This window comes from Podarcis tiliguerta (assembly GCF_965153285.1).
Source record: "Podarcis tiliguerta genome assembly, chromosome: 16".
Taxonomy (NCBI): domain Eukaryota; kingdom Metazoa; phylum Chordata; class Lepidosauria; order Squamata; family Lacertidae; genus Podarcis; species Podarcis tiliguerta.
Window position 1 is genome coordinate 36,230,596 of NC_139549.1, and position 25,050 is coordinate 36,255,645.

Sequence of the window (25,050 nt, forward strand, 5' to 3'; positions counted from 1 at the left end):
TTCGGGGGGATTGTATTTGTTTTGAATGGCTGTCAAGGCTTCATTAATGGGCACTTGTGTGAAGAGAGATACAACATCGAAGCTCACAAGTAGGTCATTGGGTTGTAGGTTTTGCTTCTTTATTGTTTCTATGAACTGGAAGGAGTTTGGAACGTGTGAAGAGATGGATTCTGCATAGGGCTGAAGTTGCTTGGCGAGAAATTTAGCGAGATTTTGTAGAGGTGAGCCTATGGAGCTGACTATTGGTCTGAGTGGTGTTCCTTCTTTGTGTATCTTGGGGAGGCCGTAGAGTTTGGGGCATCTGGATGATTTTTCTCTGGGGATGATTCTTAGCTGGATTTCTTCACTGATAGGAGAGGCTTTTATTTTGGATTTGGTGGTTTTTTCCAGATAGGTGGTGGGATCCATCTCTTCACACGTTCCAAACTCCTTCCAGTTCATAGAAACAATAAAGAAGCAAAACCTACAACCCAATGACCTACTTGTGAGCTTCGATGTTGTATCTCTCTTCACACAAGTGCCCATTAATGAAGCCTTGACAGCCATTCAAAACAAATACAATCCCCCCGAATACATCTTGGACCTGACCAACCACTGCCTAACCAACACGTACTTCATCCACAATGGACAAAGATACAAACAGATAGAAGGAGCACCTATGGGATCACCCCTCTCACCGGTCATCGCTAACCTGTACATGGAACACTTTGAAACCAATGCTTTAGACAAGTCAGAACACAAACCCAAACTTTGGCTCAGATATGTTGACGACACCTTTGTAATTTGGCCACACGGGAAGGAAAAACTGGATAGCTTCCTCACACATCTCAACAGCCTACACCCCAAAATACAATTCACTATGGAAATAGAAACCAACAACCAACTTCCCTTCCTTGACGTCCTAATCTACAAAAAACCTGATGGCTCCCTAGGACACACTATCTACCGGAAAAAAACACACACCAACCGCTACTTACATGCACAATCACACCACCACCCTGCACAAATAAACTCCGTAGCCAAGACTCTCATCTCCAGAACCAAACGCCTGGCTGACGAAGACCACTTGACAACTGAGTTACAGAATCTCTCAAATGTGTTAATTGCCAATGGATACCAGCAAAACAGGGTTACGAAGCTAATCCAAAAAGAAACACCCCCCAAAAACCAAGACACAGAAGAAAACAATGGCATAGCCCTCCTTCCTTATATCAAGGGCACTACAGATAAAATTAGCAAAATCCTCCATAAACACAATATCAAAACAGCCTTTTGCACCAACCAAAAAATAGCTAATATCCTCAGAAACCCCAAGGATAAAATTCAGTTGGAAAACCAAGGGGTCTATGAAATACCCTGCAAAGTCTGCCCAGCCACGTACATTGGACAAACAAACAGACGAATAAATGCACGGATCGCAGAACACAAGAATGCCGTCAAAAAAGAAGAAAAAACTTCCTCTCTTTTCCAACACATGAAAGAAACAGGACACGAAATTAATTTTGCAGATTCCAAATTGCTCTTTAACATGGAACATCACCACAAGAGAATAATCATGGAAGCCATCGAGATAGAGAAACACCCTCACAACATGAACAAGCGTGACGACACATCCCGCTTGCCAGACATCTGGAAATTAGCCCTCCCCACAAAATCTGACACCAGATCCAGAGGCACACAGAACGCCATCACCAATCAACCACACCAGACCCAAACCCAGACCCTCTCCACAGATAAATTACAGACACCATCCAGTAGCCAAACCAGGGTGGCACCTCCGGATGCTGCACCCCCCTGCAATCCCTACACAGATCTGGCTGGCACAGGCCACAAAACCACAGCTCGCCCCTATACACGAAGCCAAGCCAGAGCACAACCAAGTGCAGTACAGCCATCTTCTCAGAAAAACTCTTCACAAAGTTCAAGAGTTCAAGACACGAAGGCTTTAGCAACTAATCCACACCTAATGACCCACCTAAGTGGGATTCAGGAAATCACTCAAGAAATCACTCAAGATATCCCTCAAGTAATTAAGGAACAAAAGAAGAAAAGGCACACCAGCCTGGGAACCTCCTCTCTGCCCAGAACATTGGAGGCTATACACCACACCTCCTCAACAGTATTTATAGGAACTCAAACACTGAGATCCTGCTCTGTTCCAGTAACAAGAAGCCGAAAGCACCAGCCTGAAGATGACGAGTGAGACCTCGTCGAAACGTCGCCTAGACACCCCAACTTTTACACGGGAAGACACCCGAGGACACCAAAACCTGCATTCCTGTACCCGTGAAAATCTACGAAAGCATATATATATATATATATATATATATATATATGAAAAGAAAGTAAAGTTCTTTTGAATATAAAGGCTTTACAAAGAAACAATCAATCAATCAATCACCTAAACGCTTCCTAACTGTAAGCCACTCTGCTACCTTGCAGATCATCAAAATGTAGTACCGGGTATATACAGTGCTTTTTTCTGGTAGGACGCAGGGGTACAAATACTGCTAGGTAAAGGTAAAGGTACCCCTGCCCGTACGGGCCAGTCGTGTCCGACTCTGGGGTTGTGCACTCATCTCTCTCTAGAGGCCGTGAGCCAGCGCCGTCCGAAGACACTTCCGGGTCATGTGGCCAGCGTGACGAAGCTGCAGCTGGCGAGCCAGCACCAGTGCCGCACACGGAAATGCCGTTTACCTTCCTGCTATAAAGTGGTCCCTATTTATCTACTTGCACTTAGGGGTGCTTTTGAACTGCTAGGTGGGCAGGAGCTGGGACCGAACGACGGGAGCTCACCCCGCCACGGGGATTCGAACCGCCGACCATACGATCGGCAAGTCCTAGGCACTGAGGTTTTACCCACAGCGCCACCCGCGTCCCCGACAAATACCGCTAACTTTTTTTAAATCTAAGTTTGGCCTCATTGAGGGGCAGTATTTCAATATGAGTAGGAAATTGAGAATACCCCTAAACTTTTTTTTTTAAAGAAAAAAAAATGGAATCCTGAACAGGAGCATTTCACACTGCAACACTTTGTTGCAGATCCCATGGGCTCATTCTGATTCATAATGCTTGCCACACTCCAGGAGAGCGTTGCTCATAATTTTTTTTTGAAGTGCAAAGCCCATGTCAACAGTCAACGTTGTTTAATGGGAGCACAGGATTAGCCCGCAGCACTCTCTAGGGGAGTCCGCTTTTCCTGTCTGACTAGTAGGGTTGCCATCATGTGATAAGTGATAGCTCAGTCTTCAGCTTTTTCTTGGGTAATTATTTTATGTAGTGCAATGACATGAAGGCTGATGCAGGCAGATCTACACAGTAGTTATGACATGAACAATGTCCCGTGCAGGTTCCTTTTTTTTTTTTTTAATGTTGCAACCAGATGAGTTAATTCTGTGTCTAGCAACTTGCAGCTTGCAACTTGAGCAAATCTGTCAGTTGTGGTTTCTCTCAGTTTCTCGTTTTTCCAGCCTTAAGTTTGGTTTTCCACATATCCACATCAGCTTGTATTTTTTTTACAAGTCTTCATGAAAACACATCAATAGCTTAGTCACATTCTCTTAATATGCACATTTATGTGCAATTATGCCTAATATATAATATTTTTTGCAAACCGATTTCCCTTTTTTAATGCTATTTTCATCATTATATGCAATTTTATGCATGCTTTACTGCAGTGTGAACATTTTTGTGCTCATTGCTTGGCTAGAGAAGTACATCCCAAAATCTGGATAAGTGCAGATTTTGAAGGATGGCTGTACTTAGTAGGTTCACATATTGTTTCAGAAATGCCAAATAACTCCAGGTTCCACACCCTCCAACATTTCTCCAACGATAATAAGGGACATCCTAAGGAAAAGCGGGACATTCTGGGATGAAATCAGAAACTGGGGCACCTTCTCTAAATCAGGGATTTCCCTAGAAAATAGGGACACTTGGAGGGTTTACTGGGCCTGACTACTTTTCTTGGCCCTCTTAGCTCAGGTGCAGTTTTAACAGCAGGTAACTGTGCAGACATTAGCAGGCCATTATGCTTTTGATCTTGTCAGTTCCCAGGAAAAGCTTCACTGGCTGATTTCTGCAGACTTAAGCTCCTGTTCAGGCAAAGACTCACTCACTCACTCACTCACTCACTCACTCATTTATTTATTTATTTATTTATTTATTTATTTAAGACAAAGGGACGTGGATGGTGCTGTGGTCTAAACCACAGAGCCTAGGGCTTGCCGATCAGAAGGTCGGCGGTTCGAATCCCTGCAGCGGGGTGAGCTCCCGTTGCTTGGTCCTGCCAACCTAGCAGTTTGAAAGCACGTCAAAGTGCAAGTAGATAAATAGGTACCACTCTGGCAGGAAGGTAAACGGCGTTTCCGTGCGCTGCTCTGGTTCACCACAAGCGGCTTAGTCATGCTGGCCACATGACCCGGAAGCTGTACGCCAGCTCCCTTGGCCAATAAAGCGAGATGAGTGCCGCAACCTCAGAGTCATCCGTGATTGGACCTAACAGTCAGGGGTCCCTTTACCTTTACCTTAGAATGACAAAGAATATATTTTTCTTAAGATACAAGAAAATTAAGTTATATTAAGACACTAAAATTTAGATAAAAATTAATTAAGACAGAGGGAAGGGATTTGCTGTCTGAATATATGATCTGGAATACAGAGAAGGGAGGCCTGGGGAGGTCGGAGAAATAAGTTAACGCAAGGAATACAATGAAGATAAAATGGTTTTTATTTTTCTTTTTCTTTTTTCTGATACTTTTTGCTGTTTGGTGTTTGTGTTTTACTGTATTTCTTTTTTCTTTTGTGTTGTTGTTCATTTTTTGCTGTTTTATTTTTTATGTAAAACCTAATAAAATATTTATTAAAAAAAACCCAAAGAATATATATTTCTTTTTTCTTTCTTATGATTTAGAAACATTTGTATACCAACAAGAAACTGAAACATCATACTGTGATCTTATGTTAAGAAAGCATTTCTGTTGTAAAAAAGCAATTAAGATGAATTGCACGAGATGACCACTGCAGGCAGCAGGATCTCCCGGGGCAGCAGATCCCCATGTCAATCTTTCTCTCCCCTGCTTGTTCCTGATGTAGATCTTCTCACACCCCTTCTTCCCTGGTGGAGTGGTGGGCACAATATTGAGGCCTGCCTCAGGTGCCCACATGTCTTGAGCTGGCCCTTCTTATTTTACCAGTTACTGGGAACAGAAAGTGGGGAGACCACAGCTGAGCTCAGGTCCTGCCTATAGGCTTCCAATGGGCATCTGGTTGGCCACTGCAAGAACAGTATGCTAGACTAGATAGACCATTGAACTACCCCTTCAGGTTTCTTCTTGTGCTTTTCTGTCCCTGTGCTCTCATAAACTTCACCAGTTCAGATTATTTATCATTTTATTTATTTGTTCCATTCATATGCTGCCTTTTCTTCCAAGGAGCTCAAGGTGCTGTATTCATCCCTATGTCATCCTCACAACAACTCTGTGAGGTAAGTTAGGCTATGAGATGGTGAGGCCCAAGGTCACCTAGTGACTCTAACCATTATGGCACACTGGCTCTCACAATTTCCTTGTGCCGTGCTGCTGTAGGCGGGTTCCTTAGTGTCCTCATTTTCCTTGCTGAAGCCAACGATGTGCATGCAAGTTCCTTGGGGCACCTTAAAGACTGAAAATGATATCAAAGTGCACCAACCAATTTTGCCTTAAGCAGCAGATCCATTTATTCTGTTGTAAACAAAAGCTGCCCTTATTCCCTTATGGGGGACACAAGAGCCCTTATAGAGTCCTTTGTAGGTTCTCCATCGGTAGGAGAAAATAACAGAGGCCAGCCAGAGAATACTGAGAAGCAAAGAAGCTAGTAAGCCTGATCTTTATTGTTGCAACAGAGTGCTCCTCTCACACTCGGGAAAGGAGGAGGACCCAGAACAAAGGTGTGTCTGCCCTTATATAGACATTTTAAATTCCCTGTCCTGGAGCTCAAAACCACCCCTCCATACATCATACATACATCACAGAAGGGGTGTAACCCAAGACCACCCCCCACGAACATCAAACCTACACCACAGAAAAGGGGGTCTACAACAGAAATTTGAATGTTGTTGTTTTTCCTGTCTGCCAGGTTGTCGGCCTTATCTGATTGCCTTTCCTGGTAGTCTGGCCATTCCTTTGAGATGGTGATTACCTAATTCCTGAGACAATGAAAAGGTTCCCTCACACCTTCCCTCCTTGCAGAGAAAACATTTGGTCATTTTGGGAGTCAAAATGGTTTCAGGGCGGTCTTCCTGTGCTGCTCCAGACATGTGGTCCACATATCTATGTACGTGCTTGGTTGGTACATTTATGAACATTTATTATATATATATATATATATATATATATATATATATATATATATATATAAAAGACCTTAAAATTTTTATTACAATGCTTTTGCACCCCATATTTCTGATTTGGCAAGTGCTCAGAGAAGAAGAAACTGCCAAGCAATGAACCCCGGAAAAGCGGATCTACACTCATTTTGAAGGCTTTCATGGTCCAAGAGTAAAGTCTCCATTATATGTGAGTCGTAAGTCAGGCTGCAGAACTACCCATTTCCTTGACAGCTTCCTGACGTTGCAGAGTATAAAAAGGGATTGACTGCCATGGAAGCACGTCGCTTCTTAGCTGGCACTCGTAAAACTTAACTAAATCAAAAGCCTTACCTTTAAAAAGGCCCAGAGCCTGGTTTTCATTGGACTGTGCACTAAATGGGGGGAGAAATCTCAGAGAAAGCACACTTTGGAAGCCTGCTTCAGAAAAGAAAAACCATTTCCGAAGCTCTTAAAATGTTCCATTTATACGCAGTTGTCTTTTATCATGCACAGATCTTGTAAGGCTGCACAGATGAAAGAGGGGACTTTTCAAGTCACGATCCTCCTGGAGATCCTATAGTTATGCTGTTTGGATAGTAGAACAGAATAAGTCTTAGAGATGGCGATTCATTTGTTAAGGGCAGCTCAAAGAGCATACCTGCAATGTTTCTCAAATGAAAATAGGGACGTCATATTTAATACTGATACTAATACTAATATTAATAAAAGGTAAAGGTACCCCTGCCCGTACGGGCCAGTCTTGACAGACTCTAGAGTTGTGCGCCCATCTCACTCAAAGAGGCCATGGGCCAGCGCTGTCCGGAGACACTTCCGGGTCACGTGGCCAGCATGACATTGCTGCTCTGGCGAGCCAGAGCCGCACACGGAACGCCGTTTGCCTTCCCGCCAGTAAGCGGTCCCTATTTATCTACTTGCCCCCGGGGGTGCTTTCGAACTGCTAGGTTGGCAGGCGCTGGGACCGAGCAACGGGAGTGCATCCCGCCGTGGGGATTCGAACCGCCAACCTTTCGATCGGCAAGCCCTAGGCGCTGAGGCTTTTACCCACAGCGCCACCTGCGTTGTGCTTTTTTCTGAGGGGACTCAGGGGTACACATACTGCTAAACATTTTGTGAATCTTTGTACTTTTGTCCATTTACCATATTTATTTTTCCCAATTTGAACTATAAAATGGTGATTTTCTAGAGTCAAAATGAGAGTACCCATAAACATTTTTTTAAAGAAAAAAGCACTATTAATACTAATACTAATACTAATAATACTATTTATACCCCACCCATCTGACTGGTTTGTCCCAGCCACTCTGGGCAGTTTCCAACATATATAAAAAGATAATATAATGTTTAACATTAAAACATTAAACATTCCCATCCAAGCTGGCCATTATAACAAATTTGTAACGCTTAGGATTTGCTTTCTTTCTTCTTCTACCTTCTGCATCCCTTTTTCCTTTTATGATGCATCTTTTTCCATTGTAAGCCTGAGGAGAGGGACTGTGTTGTTTTTGTTGATTTGGAAGGCACTCTGGGAGCTTTCCTCCCTGAGTCCAAATGCTTTGAATCAATCAATCAATCAATCAATCAATCAATCAATCAATGGAAAGGGCTATTATAGAACCTCTTCCCCATGAGTTTTCTGCTCCCCTTTTAATCTTCAATAGCTGAGCTAACTGTCAACACCACCTCTTGGGTGTTTTTTTCTTTTTAAACCCAATAACCTGAGAGCAGCATCTTGTACATCAATGCAATAATAACAGGAGAAACAACAGAAGGAAGCAAAGCTTGTGCTCACTAATCAGAACAAATGTTTTCAGGCTTCCGATGTGTGATGCAAGCAAATTAACCACTCTCAAGAGCAAAGTGGTGATTCCACACTCCACCCCCAAAACACACACACACAAAACACCCTTCTTCAGGTTCTGTTTACAAAGCAAACAAACCCTGGTGAAATGTAACTGCTTGTCAGAGAAAATGTCTATTACTTATTCTTGCCTTCTTGTAATGTGATGCCCACCATACAACTTGTAAGTTTAATAGGTCCCAGGAGCCGGCCACTTGGTTAGCGCAGGTTAATGTTTCCAGGCACATTTCAAAGTGTTGGTGCTGACCTTTAAAGCCCTAAACGGCCTCTGTCCAGTATACCTGAAGGAGCGTCTCCACCCCCATCATTCAGTCCGGACACTGAGATCCAGCGCCGAGGGCCTTCTGGCGGGTTCCTCCCTACGAGAAGCCAAGTTACAGGGAACCAGGCAGTGGGCCTTCTCAGTAGTGGCACCCGCCCTGTGGAATGCCCTCCCCATCAGTCCAGGAAATAAACAACTATCTGACTTTTAGAAGACATCTGAAGGCAGCCCTGTTTAGGGAAGTTTTTAATGTTTGGTGTTTTATCATGTTTTTAATATACTGTTGGGAGCCTCCCAGAGTGGCTGGGGAAACCCAGCCAGATGGGCAGGGTATAAATAATAAATTGTTGTTGTTGTTGTTGTTTAGGGAAAAAACATACATGAAAGGCAGAAGGGCCCCTGCCCAACCCCACACCCCCACTTGTCATATGAACACCACTTTGCCTCCGCTTCCACTCTGACTTTGATCCAAAGATTCAGAGGGTTAATATGAACGAATTTCTTCTACTTCTGGGTATTCCAGATGAAGGGGGAGATGTCACAACCTCCATCAAGCAAGTCTCTGGCCTCCTCCAGAACAGTGATTTTTCGTGAGTGTTTTCTGTGACATGTTTGTGACACGATGAAAGTGGTGGGCTACTTCTACTGTGATTCTTTCCCAGTGATATTGCATTATTTTCTTTCTTCAGGGGCTACAGCACAACCAAAGCTGCACACACACACACACACACAACTCAGAACAGTTTGGGTTAATACAGTGGTACCTCGGGTTACATACGCTTCAGGTTACAGACTCCGCTAACCCAGAAATAGTACCTCGGGTTTAGAACTTTGCTTCAGGATGAGAACAGAAATCATGCTCTGGCGGCGCAGCAGCAGCAGGAGGCCCCATTAGCTAAAGTGGTGCTTCAGGTTAAGAACGGACCTCCGGAACGAATTAAGTACTTAACCCAAGGTACCACTGTAATTTGTTTGGCCAAAAGGTAGAGTGGATGCCGCTGGGAATGTTGAGAGAATAGGAGTCACCAAACTGTCATCTTCATGGACATTACAGGCAAGAAGTGAATAAGCCAAATACTCTAGAAACCCTCTCTCCACAGGGAAGTTTTAAATGTTGGATGTTTTATTGCATTTTTAATCTTTTGTTGCAAACCGCCCAGAGTGACTGGGGAAACCCAGCCAGATGGGTGGGGTATAAATAATAAAAATTATTATTATTATTATTATTATTATTATTATTATTATTATTATTTATTTATTGCAAGGAGTATCCATAAAGTGGACATTGAATACAGCAATTCAACCTATTTGGGTATTGGCCCTTCCATGTGTGTGAGAGAAAAACCAAAGTCAAGAAGAATCTTGTCTCTTTTCCAAGAGGGATTACCGTATTTTTCCATCTATAAGACACCCCCTATTTTTGGAGACTCACATTTAAGAAAATGGGGGGAGAAGGCACAGAGTTGTTGAGCTTTTTTTGGAGGGGACTACCCAGGGTATTCTCTTGCCCACACGTGTCCCAAAATCCACCTCCTATCTGTCCCATCGCCAGCAGAAGCTGCCAGTCGCCCACCCAACTGCTGGAGCCAATCAACATCACCCATTGATGCAGCAACCAATAACACGCACAATAGCCGCTGACAATCGTTGCAGCAACCAATCAAACGTCCACCCTATGCACTACCCATGTATAACACCCACAATTTTTAGCAGGATTTTTAATGAAAAAACATAGTCTTATACACGGAAAAGTACAGAATGTCACCTGGAACTGGGATGCCACTTAGCAGCCATTTCTGATGAGCTACTGCGGGGTGTTTTTTTTTTTTTTTTAATGTGATCATATTGATGGGAATGTTATTTATATGTAATTTTCTAACGCTTTGTAATTGTTGTGAGCTGCTTTGAGCTCAACTTTGCTGCTAGCAGAGGAGCGGCATGCAAATATGACATTGACTCAATTCAACGTAACAAACTGAGGTTCAGCTTGACGTACAAGCCAATGCAAGACATTTGTCGAAAGTGGTCCATTTGAAACTAAGCAGCACTGAATGCCAATCAAAGCCACTAAACTTGTACAAAGTGCTTCTGTTCTTCCGGAGGCTTTGATGGAGGAAAGAGTTAGGCTTTGATTCTGTTGCTTCTCTCTCGCTCCTGAGTGGCAGGCAGCCCATGTACATTATTTATTAAAAGTTAAGGAGTAAGATGCCTTTACTCCTGACTGGGAAAAGTGGGTTTTCAGGAAAGGTGGGGGAGCAAAGCTACTGGTGCGGAGCTTGAAGATGAAGGATCCTGCTTTTTCTCCTTGCTAACTTTGAATATGGGAGCTTCAAAATCCAGACTGTCATGTATGATCACAAAACCCATCTTATGCACAAAGAAGAGGGGCAGAGAAATAATGCCCCCAAAGATCCCAGAATCTTTGCACTTAGATTCAATGAGAGCTGGAATTAGAAGAGAAAAGGTGAATTCTATCCTGCTCTAAATTAGTAACTGCCTTTTGAACGGAGTTTGCATCTCATCGTGTCTGCAGCAGCAACAGCAGCAGGCTTCTAAAGCAATCCAGCTGTGTCTAAGGGTGCAATTCCTCCTCTTGAATGGGAACATAGTGTGATAAAAAGGTAAAGGGACCCCTGACCATTAGGTCCAGTCGTGGCCGACTCTGGGGTTGCGGTGCTCATCTTGCTTTATTGGCCGAAGGAGCCGGTGTACAGCTTCCGGGTCATGTGGCCAGCATGACTAAGCCGCTTCTGGCGAATCAGAGCAGCACATGTAAACTGTGTTTACCTTCCCACTGGAGCGGTACCTATTTATCTACTTGCACTTGATGTGCTTTCGAACTGCTAGGTGGGCAGGAGCAGGGACCAAGCAACGGGAGCTCATCCCGTCATGAGGATTTGAACCACCGACCTTCTGATCGGCAAGTCCTAGGCTCTGTGGTTTAACCCACAGCGCCACCCGCGTCCCAACATAGTGTGATATATATCACAATATATATCTGTTGTAAACAAAAATCTGCCCTTTTCCCTTATGGGGTATCCAAGAGCCCATACAGAGTCTTTACATAGGTTCCCATAGAAGCCAACTAGAGAATATTGAGAAGCAAAGCAGCTAGTAAGCCTGATCTTTATTGATCTGTTGCAACAGGTCCTCACTCACCACACAAAGAAGGGAGGAGGAACCCAGAACGATGGTGTGCAATCCTTTATATAGACTTTTGAAATTGCCACCATGTAAGATCAAGACCACCCCCAGAAACATACTGTCAGGGGTTCAGGAGCAGAGGCACAGGGAAGGGAGGAAATGGAGAGCGAGGGGGAGGAGTCCGAAGGAAATGTCAGCGATGACAGCGGTCCGAGGTCTCTGAGTCTTTCCAGTGAATCGGATGATTCACAGAAAGGGGCTCCCATGGTCAGGGCAAGGGGGGTGCCCAGGGGGACACCCCAGGAAGAAGGGGCCAGAGGGGACTCAGAGAGCAGCAGTTGGAAATCCGGACCAGCGTCCACACCAGAGTGCAGTAGGGGGGAGGAGTCCCAGGCATCGGGATCAGGCGGCGCGCTGCCAGCGGGAGAACATGAGGGAGGATTGACCACGCCTCCGTCGGGGAGCGAGGAAACGGTCAAGAGGAAGGTTGAAGGCTGCGCGCGCGCGCCAAGTTCAAATGTACAGGAGGGCGGCACTGTTGGCAGCCCGGATAGGGAGCCAGGTCCTAAAGCCCGCCGAAGAGAGAGGGAGGAGTCAGGGGGGTCAACGTCTGCGTCGGAAGAGTCCAGGAAGGAAGGAACCCCGGGGGGTAGCAGGACCCAGAGGAGAAAGGAGAGACGGAAGAGGTGGAGTAAGGCTAGAGTCTTAAACTGGTGTACAGGGGGCAGAGATTCAGATGGAGCTTCGCCGGTCTAAACCCTAGACGTAGAGCTGGGGCGCTGCGGCTTGGAAATGGAAATTGTACTTCAATAAAGACTTTTGTACATTACCACCGGCTAGCGTTGGTCCTCTGTGAGCTGGGACCAGGAGCCAGCTCTGACACATACATACATCACAGAAGGGGTGTAGCTCAAGACCACCACCCCAGATACATCATACCTACATCACAGAAAGGGTGGTCTACAGGAAATCTGAGTGCTTTGTTTACCTCCTGTCAGGCAGGTTACCTGTTAATGGTCACTTGATTGGATTACCTGGGGAGCCTGGCCAGTCTTTTGTAATGATAAATACTTTAGTTCCTGAGCCAGGTCACAGGTTCACCCTGTTCATACACAGACATACCCTTAAGACAGGATTTGTGAGGAAAGAGAGGATGGGGAGGCTTCCCACTTTGACCTTGCAGAGAAATCATTTGCTCAGGGGAATCAAAATGGTTTCAGGTTGGTCTTCCTATGCTGATCTATGTATGTGCTTGGTTGGTACACTTATGAACATTTAACATATACCTAAGACCTCAAATATACCTAAGACCACTGTCCATGGTTGGACAGTGTTCTAGAAGCTACCAGCATGAGTTTGACCAAACTGCGGGAGGCAGTGGATGACAGCAGTGCCTGGCGTGCTCTGGTCCATGGGGTCATGAAGAGTCGGACACGACTAAGCGACTAAACAACAACAACAAGACCTCAAAATTCCTATCACAATAGCAATCTGCCTTATAATGAACCAGTCCATCTGGCTCAGGCTTGCCTACAACAGTGATAGGGAACCAGCTGCCCTCCAGATGTGGATGGACTTCAACTCTCAGGAGCCCCAGCCTGCATAAACAATGGTCAAGGACAAGCATAGGCAAACTTGGCCCTCCAGATGTTTTGGGACTACAATTCCCAAAGACAGGATCACACTTCAAAACGACCTTGACAGATTAGAGAACTGGGCCAAAACAAACAAGATGAATTTTAACAGGGAGAAATGTAAAGTATTGCACTTGGGCAAAAAAAATGAGAGGCACAAATACAAGATGGGTGACACCTGGCTTGAGAGCAGTACATGTGAAAAGGATCTAGGAGTCTTGGTTGACCACAAACTTAACATGAGCCAACAGTGTGACGCGGCAGCTAAAAAAGCCAATGCAATTCTGGGCTGCATCAATAGGAGTATAGCATCTAGATCAAGGGAAGTTATAGTGCCACTGTATTCTGCTCTGGTCAGACCTCATCTGGAGTACTGTGTCCAGTTCTGGGCACCACAGTTCAAGAAGGACACTGACAAACTAGAACGTGTACAGAGGAGGGCAACCAAAATGGTCAAAGGCCTGGAAACAATGCCTTATGAGGATCGGCTAAGGGAGCTGGGCATGTTTAGCCTGGAGAAGAGGAGGTTAAGGGGTGATATGATAGCCATGTTCAAATATATAAAAGGATGTCACATAGAGGAGGGAGAAAGGTTGTTTTCTGCTGCTCCAGAGAAGCGGACACGGAGCAATGGATCCAAACTACAAGAAAGAAGATTCCACCTAAACATTAGGAAGAACTTCCTGACAGTAAGAGCTGTTCGACAGTGGAATTTGCTGCCAAGGAGTGTGGTGGAGTCTCCTTCTTTGGAGGTCTTTAAGCAGAGGCTTGACAACCATATGTCAGGAGTGCTCTGATGGTGTTTCCTGCTTGGCAGGGGGTTGGACTCGATGACCCTTGTGGTCTCTTCCAACTCTATGATTCTATGATTCTATGATCTCTGACCACTGGTCTTGTTTGCTAGGGATCATGGGAGTTGTAGGCCAAAAACTGGCTGAGTTTGCCTATGCCTGGTCAAGGATAATGGGAGCTGTGATCCAATATCTTGTTGTTTAGTCGTTTAGTTGTGTCCGACTCTTTGTGACCCCATGGACCAGAGCACGCCAGGCACTCCTGTCTTCCACTGCCTCCCGCAGTTTGGTCAAACTCATGTTAGTAGCTTCGAGAACACTGTCCAACCATCTCGTCCTCTGTCGTCCCCTTCTCCTTGTGCCCTCCATCTTTCCCAACATCGGGGTCTTTTCCAGGGAGTCTTCTCTTCTCATGAGGTGGCCAAAGTATTGGAGCCTCAGCTTCAGGATCTGTCCTTCCAGTGAGCACTCAGGGCTGATTTCCTTCAGAATGGATAGGTTTGATCTTCTTGCAGTCCATGGGACTCCCAAGAGTCTCCTCCAGCACCATAATTCAAAAGCATCCATTCTTCGGCGATCAGCCTTCTTTATGGTCCAGCTCTCACTTCCATACATCACTACTGGGATCCAATATCTAGAGGACCACAAGTCCCCTACCTGTGTTCTTCATACTAGCTGGCGGTAGTTCTAGAAAGTGACCTATCCCAGCCTTACCTAGAGATGCTGGTCCATGAATATGTGAAATTAGAAGCAGTGAAGGTTGCTCCCTGAGGGTGACTGGGGCACTGTCCCACCAAGTGCACTCCCCCCCCCCCCCAGCTAGCCTTCCCCTTCCTTCCTTCCTTCCTACTTACGGCCAACCCAAGGGGTGGTGCCACAACCTGCCAGCATCCTCCTCCATAGTCTCAGTGCTGCCTTTGAGGAAGGAGGATGGGGACAAAGAGAGAATGAGGTGTCTTATTTATTTATTTATTTATTTGATTTGATTTGATTTGATTTGATTTCAAAACCAAAAAGTTACAAAATACAAGCATCAAATTCAAAATCCATATTCGTTTTCTAACATAAGCCTATTACACAGATTACCTAAATTAAAACATGCATGATTACTCTAGGCTTCCCTTTGCTGTATGTAAATACATCGCATTTAATAAATTTATATTATAAAATATAAATATAAATAGATTCCCACATGCCCCCCACTCCCCTTCACCCATGTGTGATCTCAATATTTTATTTCTTCCATCTTGTTGCGTTGTTATAATTTAATAATTATTCAGTTGTTTCTATTGTTATTTTCTTGCTTACCCCTGCACGTTTTACTCATTATCTATTAATATTTCAATTCCGGAACAAGATTTTTTCATGTATTCCTTCACTCCATCCCACTCTTTGATTATTCTCTGATTTGAGTGACCTCTAATAATTGCTGTCAATTTTGCCATTTCTACAAATTCACAGAGTTTGTTTTGCCGTTCTAATAATGATGGGATTTTCTCCCCCTTCCAGTTCTTTGCGATCAATAGAGAATGAGGTGTCATTGGCACTGACTCCACCTGCAGTTGGGCTCTCTGCATTCCAGCCTACCAGGGTATTGGGTAACAGCCAACACTGGTATGAACATAAGATATAATCTGCCGGATCAGACCACCTCGTCCAGTATCCTACTCTCACAGTGTCTGACCCGATGCTCATGGGAGCCTGTAAGCCGCACCTGAATGAAACAGTGCTTTCCTCACCTGGGATTCCCAGAAACCAGCATTCAGATGTATACTGCCTCAGACAGTGGCTATTGTGGCTGGTAGCCCTTGGTAGCCTTCCCTTCACAAATTACCGTATTTTTCGCTCTATAAGATGCACTTTTCCCCTTCTAAAAAGTAAGCGGAAATGTGTGTGCGTCTTATGGAGCAAATGCAGGCTGTGCAACTATCTCTGAAGCCAGAAGAGCAAGAGGGATCGGTGCGCAGCGATCCCTCTTGCTCTTCTGTCTTCAGAGATAGCCACACAAAGCCTCCTGAGCGCAGCGGGAGCGCTCCTCCCTCTGCGCTCAAGAGGCTATGCATTGCTTTCTTGTTTCTTGTTTTCCTCCTCTAAAAACTAGGTGCGTCTTATGGTTGGGTGTGTCTTACAGAGCGAAAAATACGGTAATCTTTTACATGCTAAACAGCACCTCTGAGCAACTGTTCTTCCCTTGGCTTGTTATGGCCAAGCTTTGTTATGGATGGGATACATCCAGGCACACACACAATCCAGCTACTTTGCTACCGTGGTACCTCAGGTTACGTATGCTTCAGGTTACATACGCTTCAGGTTACATACTCCGCTAACCCAGAAATAGTGGTTCAGGTTAAGAACTTTGCTTCAGGATGAGAACAGAAATCGTGCTCCGGCGGTGTGGCAGCAGCAGAAGGGCCCATTAGCTAAAGCAGTGCTTCAGGTTAAGAACAGTTTCAGGTTAAGTACGGACCTCTGGAACGAATTAAGTACTTAACCTGAGGTACCACTGTATTCTCTTGCATTTCTCAAGCCCTCTGTGCAAAGCTTGCATTTGATTTCTTGCTCTGCCCACTTTTGCCTCAGTCCCTGCCCACCATGGGCATGTGGCCCCTGAAAGGTTGTCCAGCAGGGTAGTGGACCTCGGAATGAAAAAGGTTCCCCACCACAGCTCTAACTGATGCTTGCTCCTCTTCTCTTTCCCTCTGCAGCCAGTATCTGAGAGCAGCTTCTTGTCCATCTGAAGAGAGGCTTCGTTGAGAATTAAAAACTCTCCGGAGCGGATCCTCAGTTAGCTTTGATTTTTGAGCCCCTCGTGTGATGAGCCTCAGGGAGCAGCCGTGTGGGTGGAGCGGAGCTTGCAAGGCTTGAACCAAAACAAGCTAACTCCCCATGGCCTTCTGGGAAGAAACCGTGTGGTCTCATGCCAGGGTTCCCATTGTGATGCCAAATCGGGTGTGGGTGTGTCTGTTTCCCGTCCTTGGCCCTTATTTGGCAAAATATGTAAACAGCAGGGTTGTCCCAACAAAGTTGAAAGGATGTTCACATGCAGGCAGGAGATGTAAATTGTCTGCGGATTATGAAGGGGGGGCAGGGAAGCACTCAGACCTTAATTCTAGGAAAAAAAACATTGTGTGTACATATCTGTGTACGCAGCCTAAATCTTATCATCCCACACTTCACGGGCCTTGAAGATGTTACACACATCCTCCCACCCTCCAGAGTTTAAAAGCTTTGCGTCTATTTGTTTTTTAAAGTGTCTTTTCACTTAAAAGAGCTTGACACTTCATGCAGGATTTGCAGCAACTCATCCGAAACAATCTCTGTGGGGTTCTCTGCCCGGATGTGCAATATTTTGACGTGGTCTTTCTTTCCTTCTATGGCAATAACCTGCACGGTGGCTAAATGGCTCTATCCTGCATTGCTTGTTTCATTTTGCTTTTTTTAATATAAAAAAACCAAGAGCAATTAGAACAGCGGCCATATTATTCCAAAGAGGCAGAACATCAAATAAGCCAGTGCCACACCCTTCAGAGAAGAGGAAACTTTGCCCTTAACAAGGGAGGCAGTGACAGCTGCTCAATGTTCCAAGTTAAGTTGGGCCCAGCCTTTGATCTCAGCAGGGGGCAGCGGGACTTGTGCTAACCACATATGCAATCCTTACTTAAAAGGGTCAAGCAGGTATTTTTAGTTCTAGTTTGAAGATGGAGAGAGAGCCCGTGTCTCTCTCTCTCTCTCTCTCTCTCTCTCTCTCTCTCTCTCTCTCTATTGGATTAAAAAAAGGAAAAGCAGTTAGTGAAGCCATTGCTAAGGTGGAATGCCAGAGATAAGAAAGGAAGAGGCTCTGGGTTATTTGCCAATTGTTGTCCTTACCCCCTTCCCTAGCAGTGTGTAGGAGCCATGCTCAATTTACAGGGGATGCACAGGAGCAACCCCCTGGCCCCCTTACATTTTATGCTAGCTAACACTTTTCAGAAGGCTCTCAGTATGTGCCTGGTTTGGCTAAAGCTGGAGGGAGAGTGAGGCTTGCAGAGTTCCACTGAGAGCGCCCACCCTCTTCCCTTGTCATTTGAGCACTATGTAGAAGCCGTGTCTGTGTGTCTGTGTGTACAATGCTAGGCAAATTGGGCAGAGCACCATAGAGAATGCCTCCCCATCTTTGTTGTGATCTTGGGAAGGCAGTATTGTGCAGCGGTTAGAGTGTGAAGGCCTGAAGTTCACCTGATAACCTTCTAGGGCAGAGCTTTCCAAACCGTGTGTCATGACACATTAGTGTGTTGGCTGCAGTGTGTAGGTGTGTTGTGCGAATGCTCCCCCATGTTCTTCCCGGGGCTGGAAAGGGTTTAGTTTAAACCTCTGGTTTGCTAGTGAAACTGAATTACTGTGCTGTGAAACGATGCATGTCTAAAAAGTGTGTCACCATTGTGAAAAGTTTGGAAAGCTCTGTTCTAGGGTCACTCTAAACCTAACTTACCTTACGGCATTGTTTTAGAGATAGAAGAAGAAGAAGAGAAGAAGAGTTTGGATTTGATATCCCGCCTTTCACTCCCCTTCAGGAGTCTCAAAGCGGCTAGCATTCTCCTTTCCCTTCCTCCCCCACAACAAACACTCTGTGAGGTGAGTGGGGCTGAGAGACTTCAGAGAAGTGTGACTGGCCCAAGATCACCCAGCAGCTGCATGTGGAGGAGCGAAGACGCAAACCCGGTTCCCCAGATTACGTGACTACCGCTCTTAACCACTACACCATACTGGCACCATAGGGTCCAGGGATGGGGAGGGGCATGTATTCTGCCTTGAACTCCCTGGAGGCAAGATGGGATGGAAACATAAAAAACAATAAGGATACAGTTGCACAGCAAAGAGTGGTGTTTTCTAGCAGGAGCTGTGTGCAACTCTAGCCTTATCCCTATGCACATACTTTCTCAAATAATGGCTGCATGGCTGAAGAGGCAAGCAGTTTTTCAGGTTGCATACTGGGGAGGGAGGGATTGCCTCATCAGCCTGGAAACTTCACAGACCCCTCCAGTGGTTTGTTTTCCCCTCTGTCATTTCCATTGCTTCATCAGGGACTACCGCTGTCCACTGCTTGAGGTAGTCCTGGGAGCACAGCTTCAGAAGCCCTGCTCTGTTTTATTGATCCTACAACATTGCCAGTCACCAAGTATTTTGATGCTCCCGCACGGTCAAATTGTCAGTATGGGGAGATGAAAAGCCCATAAAATCACAGTTCTTCCATACCCTGCTCACAATCAACTGTTTTCCACTATCCCAAGGATGAGGAAACCAAGGCCCTTCAGAAGTTGCTGAACCGTTAGCCATGTTGCCTGGGAACAGTGGGCATGGTACTCTGTTGACATCTAGAGAGCACCAGGTTGAGGAGAGCTGCTTTTCTCCTATTGCTGTATCCGTTTCTCCCTCATACCAGGCACTGTCCCAGGCTACCTGCCAGCCTGGCCTTTGTACAACCAGCTCAGGGAATGGCACTGGCTGGCAGCTTCCTCCTCTTTAGACTCAGTGTTGCCCTTGTAGGACTCAGCCAAGAGGAGGATGGGGACCAACCTAGAATTAATTGGCCCTCTCTGGTATAGCTCCAACTACACCTGCATCCCTCCCCATCAGTTCCAGTGGGCACCAGCAGGGTGGTCTTTACTTGGAGGTGCAAGGGGTCCAAGGCACCCAGGCACAGAATTCTGGGGAGTGCCAGGCACCCGCCACTAAAGGCACCTAAGCTCTTAACTATCTCTACCTGTGATTAAATAATAAATACTTTTGATTAAGCTGACATTCAAAGCCGTCTGCCACTGCCGCCTCCACCCTGGCCGCTTTCTCCTCCCCAGAGTCCTGCATGAAGAGGCATTGCTCTTCTCCTTCCTCCTCCTGGGGAGCTTTTAAAAGTACCTGGATGTGAAGCTGCACGGCCTTTGCAGAGCTCGGGTGCCCAGTCCTTGAGGGGCGACAGCAGCAAGACTCGGAAGAGCAGGACACCGCCTCCGCCGCCGCCATGACCTTGCCTGCAACCATGGAGAAATATAAAGGTAAAGGGACCCCTGACCATTAGGTCCAGTCGTGGCCGACTCTGGGGTTGTGGCGCTCATCTTGCTTTATTGGCCGAGGGAGCCGGCGTACAGCTTCCGGGTCATGTGGCCAGCATGACTAAGCTGCTTCTGGCGAACCAGAGCAGTGAACGGAAATGCCGTTTACCTTTCTGCTGGAGCAGTACCTATTTATCTACTTGTACTTTGATGTGCAAGGCTGGCAGGAGCAGGGACCGAGCAACGGGAGCTCACCCCATTGCGGGGATTCAAACCGCCAACCTTCTGATCGGCAAGTCCTAGGCTCTGTGGTTTAACCCACAGCGCCACCCGCTTCCCTATGGAGAAGTATATCTTAGGTGTAAACATGAGCAGCACTAAATTTGGGGGCGCTGGGCGGGTCTTTGCACTTCGGCGGCACATATGCTAAAGATGGCCCTGGGCACCAGTCACCACTGGATGGGGAACCCTGTGGTCCTCCAGATGTTGTTGGACTTCAACTCCCATCATCCCTGACCAGGGGCAGGGGTGGTTTGAGTTCAGCACAATGGGTACAGTCTCAGCCGTGCTGCAGGGAACACCAAAACAAAACTGTAGAATGGAGTGCAAGAGGTGCCCCGCCCTCCATTTTAGCATCACATAGGGCACGGCTGAACCCAAAGTCCACTACTGGTCACACTGGCTGGGGCTGATGGGAGTTGTTACCAGGTTCCCGCATCCTCACCCTGCAAGCTCTGGTTCTAGATCAGGCTTCCTCAACCTCAGCCCTCCAGATGTTTTGGCCTACAACTCCCATGATCCCTAGCTAGCAGGACCAGTGGTCAGGGATCATGGGAATTGTAGTCTCAAAGCATCTGGAGGGCAAAGGTTGAGGAAGCCTGTTCTAGATTCTTGCCCCACTGGGAGCGAACAGTTTTTTGTAACCAAAAGCTGGCATTCTTAACGCGTCTTCTTTCCAGACAGACCTCTTGGGAGGAAGGAAGCGCGATCCCCACGGAGCTGCTGCCAACTGCTGCAAGTGGGCAACATTTAGGCCCTGTGACGCTCTGAGCAAAGGAAGAAGAAGAAACAGATAGGGTTGGGGGTTAAGAAGAAGAGGAGAGTAAATGAAATAACTCTCACAGGGGAAATACCCTTTTCAAAGCAAAAACCTTCAAGGAAGTGCTGATTTGCATTACAGAAGTGCTCTGTCATTTTATTTCCTGCCACAGACAAATTTATCACTTTTTTTTGGAGTGTCGACTATCAATGACAGCAGAAATTACACGTCCTTTCATAGCCCAAGTCTTTTGATAATTACTCTTTTAACTGCCTCTTGCTTACAGATTTTATCTCATTCCGAGTAGAGGGGTAACAATCTGACACAGTTTGGAAGAATATTAAATCCACCCCTCCACCACCACCACCCGTCAACTGGAAAGTGCTTGACCGGATAATGTCGCTGCCCCAAAAGAGGCAATCTGCCAAAAGAGAATTAAAATCTGAAACAATGAAAGGTTTCAAATAGGGAAATGTGATGACAGAGATGAGAGGAAGGTTTCATTTGGACAGGGAATGATTTCCCTGTGATGGTTGCTTTATTCTCTCCCCCCCCCCTTTGTTTATTCTTAATGCATTATCACATCCTCGGGGGCCAAAACACTGCCAGCCTTCCCAAAGAGGAGTGCGGGAAATAGGAACGTTCAGAAAGGATTTCCATGGATGGCTACCAATGTTACTCCTGCTCAGAGTAGCCCCCTTAAAATTAATGGGCATGTCTAATTTAAAGCTAGTGTTTCCAATGGGTCTGTGGAGTAGAACTTAGCTGGATGCTAACCCTAAAGGCTGGACAATAAAAACAGCTGACAATAGAGGGAAACCTAAAAAAAATAAGTAAAATCCATCTAGCTGGGAAAGGTTGTCAGAGAGAGAGAGAGAGAGAGAGAGAGAGAGAGAGAGAGAGAGAAAGAAAGAAAGAAAGAAAGAAAGAAAGAAAGAAAGAAAGAAAGAAAGAAAGAAAGTCTTCAATTGCTTCAGGAAAATACAGATAGCAGATGCCCATTGTATCTCAGCAAGGATGCCTTTCCACATAACAGGGGCAACCACACCTAAGGCCCTGTTCCAAGTTGCAGTGAAAGCACTTCTGATATTTTAGAGACTTTAAGGAGATACTCTCCTGCAGGACACAGCAACCTTTTGAGTGTGGGATAACCAGCCTCATGCAACCAACATGCTTAAGTCTCATTAACATGAAGGGATTAATACCATAATCTGTCCTGCCAGGCTTAGCTGTGTTCCCTTCCGCTCACCTTGAGAGGGACTAGGTAATCAGATCTCCATTCCCTCAGTTAACCCAAGAAGCTCAGCATGTGAAGAGGATTGATCTGGTTGCTCCAGCTCAGACCACATAGCTCCCACAAACATCCTTTGAGTTCCTATACCAATACTGTAATTTAGAAACTTTCAGTGTTTTGGAACTAAGCCAAGTTTTACTGCCTGTGCCACTTTTCTGACTGGTGTATGGAAACACACATGAACCAGACCTTTGAAGAGTTTGTAAGTGAACCAATGGAAGAGGGACATTTTGGAACTCACAAGGGCATATTTTAAAGATTTAACAGCCTATATTTCAGTGCTTTGATTTGCTGAATATTTTGTGATTTTAAATCTCTGCTGGGGTTCCTGCCTCAAACTTGGATCTTGGCATCTAGGAATTATCATCAAATTTTATATAAAACCAGCACGGGGTATACAAGAGTTGAAGCAGAACCAATAGGGCTGCAGCTTACATACACACTGACTGCACCAGTTTAATGCGAAGAGTCTCTTAGGCTCATCTTCTTTATGTTCTTCATGGCCTGCTTTTGCCTTTGTGTTAACATGACAAGCCAAGCCTATAAATATATGTTTGTTTGCACGTGGCAATCCAGCAGGCAACCATAAAATGCAAAATGGCACTTCATTGCTTTTTTGTGTTTTGTTTTTGCTCCTTCCAAAGCCTTTCTTCTCATGATTTCCTCTGGGCGCTCAAGACAAATGGCAGTTAGGGAAGAAACTGGAAGGTGTTGAAAACTGCTCCTGTTCTGTTATCTCAAGTTCTCCTGCATGGTCTGCTATCTGTATACAACTGGATCTGGTGGCAACAGTTGTTGAGAAGTTTGCTTTTTCAGCCAGGGATGTGAGTATGTCTCTGGAGCAAGTTTTCTTTGATCTGGGAGAGGACAGTGATCTGCCCATCTGCCCCACATCATCCCAATAACAGATTTCTCATACTTCAGACTTAAAAACTGAAAAGTGAGGGGGGAAATAGAGAAGCTCAAGAACTGGAATATACGAATTAAGAAAAACTGGAGTTTCACAGTGGTGCCAACCACTGTGTCCCTGAAAAAAGGGTTGCTTTTATGAATGTGTGACTGAGAAAGAGAGATGGAAAACTTTTCGTAGAAGAGAATATGCTGACAGACTTGTAGTTTTGATCTGGAGCACCCCCCAGCCCACCAAAAAAAATTCTCAAGGCTAGATGGGAGCTAAAGGATTCCTAGAGAATAAGGATTTGGCTGCTATCTTGCAGGCAAACACCCTTGAATTTACCCTAAAATGTGGGATCCCGTGCAATTTGAGAAGGGAATTTGGTGTCATGCCAGAAAGAAAGTGTTTACAGAAAACAAGCATATATCATATAACAAAAATACAGAGCTGCAGCTCAGTTGGTTTACCCCCCAAAATGTTGCAACATTCTGAGTTCCCATTGGTGTGGAAATCTCTAATGTCTTAGATGATGCGCAACAAGTTTCTCAGTTGGTCAGGGTTGGAGAACTCAAGGCTGGGGGTGGGGGAGATTGTCATAGAATCATAGAGTTGGAAGGGACCACAAGGGCCATCGAGTCCAACCCCCTGCCAAGCAGGAAACACCATCAGAGCACTCCTGACATATGGTTGTCAAGCCTCTGCTTAAAGACCTCCAAAGAAGAAGACTCCACCACACTCCTTGGCAGCAAATTCCACTGTCGAACAGCTCTTACTGTCAGGAAGTTCTTCCTAATGTTTAGGTGGAATCTTCTTTCTTGTAGTTTGGATCCATTGCTCCGTGTCCGCTTCTCTGGAGCAGCAGAAAACAACCTTTCTCCCTCCTCTGTGTGACATCCTTTTATATATTTGAACATGGCTATCATATCACCCCTTAACCTCCTCTTCTCCAGGCTAAACATGCCCAGCTCCCTTAGCCGCTCCTCATAAGGCATCGTTTCCAGGCCTTTGACCATTTTGGTTGCCCTCCTCTGGACACGTTCCTGTTTGTCAGTGTCCTTCTTGAACTGTGGTGCCCAGAACTGGACACAGTAGTCCAGGTGAGTACTGTGTCTCCCAAGCCTCTCTGTCTGGGTCTCTCTTACCAGACCACACCCTTCCCCAAGCCGCACACCCCTCTCCCAAGACCACATCTCTAGCCAGACCTGTTTGCATCCTCCTTGAGTGTTCTCACAATGAATCCTACTCACCTGGATGCAGGATAGAAGAGAGAGAAAGAGAGAGGAAGGAGGAGGAGGAGGAGGAGATTTGCATTTGCCCACAATCTGTCTGTCTCTGTCTGTCTTATCTATCTTCCATCTAAAATCTGCAGTTTGGACCAAAAAGCAACTGCTAACCATTTCCAGTCCTGGGAACCACAGCCTGTAAGACATATCAGTAATTTCTGTAGAGATGCCAATAGATCCAACCATGTTAGCAAAGGCAGAGGTGTTCTGGATGTGTTCTCTGGACACATTGATACCACATGGCCTCAGCCTGTACCACTTTGCATCAGCGCATGAAGCCCTTCTGAGCACTCCATCCTCAAAGCTCTGTAAGAGCCACCCTGGAAGCAGCAGCATTTTTAACAGAGCAACTGATGAAGGCAGAAGCCAGTGTGTTTTGCTACACAAATAATAAAACTTCCGCTTTGCTAGTCACAGTAGCATGTGTATCATTTTAGTGATTAGCCAGGTCCTAAAA

The 25,050-nt window shown here is 45.7% G+C and overlaps 1 long non-coding RNA gene across 2 annotated transcripts; it reads left to right on the forward strand.

Annotated features, from left to right (window-relative positions):
- The first annotated feature begins 6,424 nt into the window (after positions 1 to 6,424).
- On the forward strand, positions 6,425 to 25,007 carry LOC310665910. 2 transcript variants are annotated; one of them, XR_014505708.1, is made up of 4 exons: positions 6,425 to 6,561; positions 19,890 to 20,085; positions 21,042 to 23,890; positions 24,413 to 25,007. It is a non-coding gene; the product is annotated as an uncharacterized lncRNA (long non-coding RNA). The 2 variants fall into 2 exon arrangements; XR_014505709.1 differs by having other exon boundaries at positions 21,046 to 23,890.
- Positions 25,008 to 25,050: the final 43 nt, after the last annotated feature.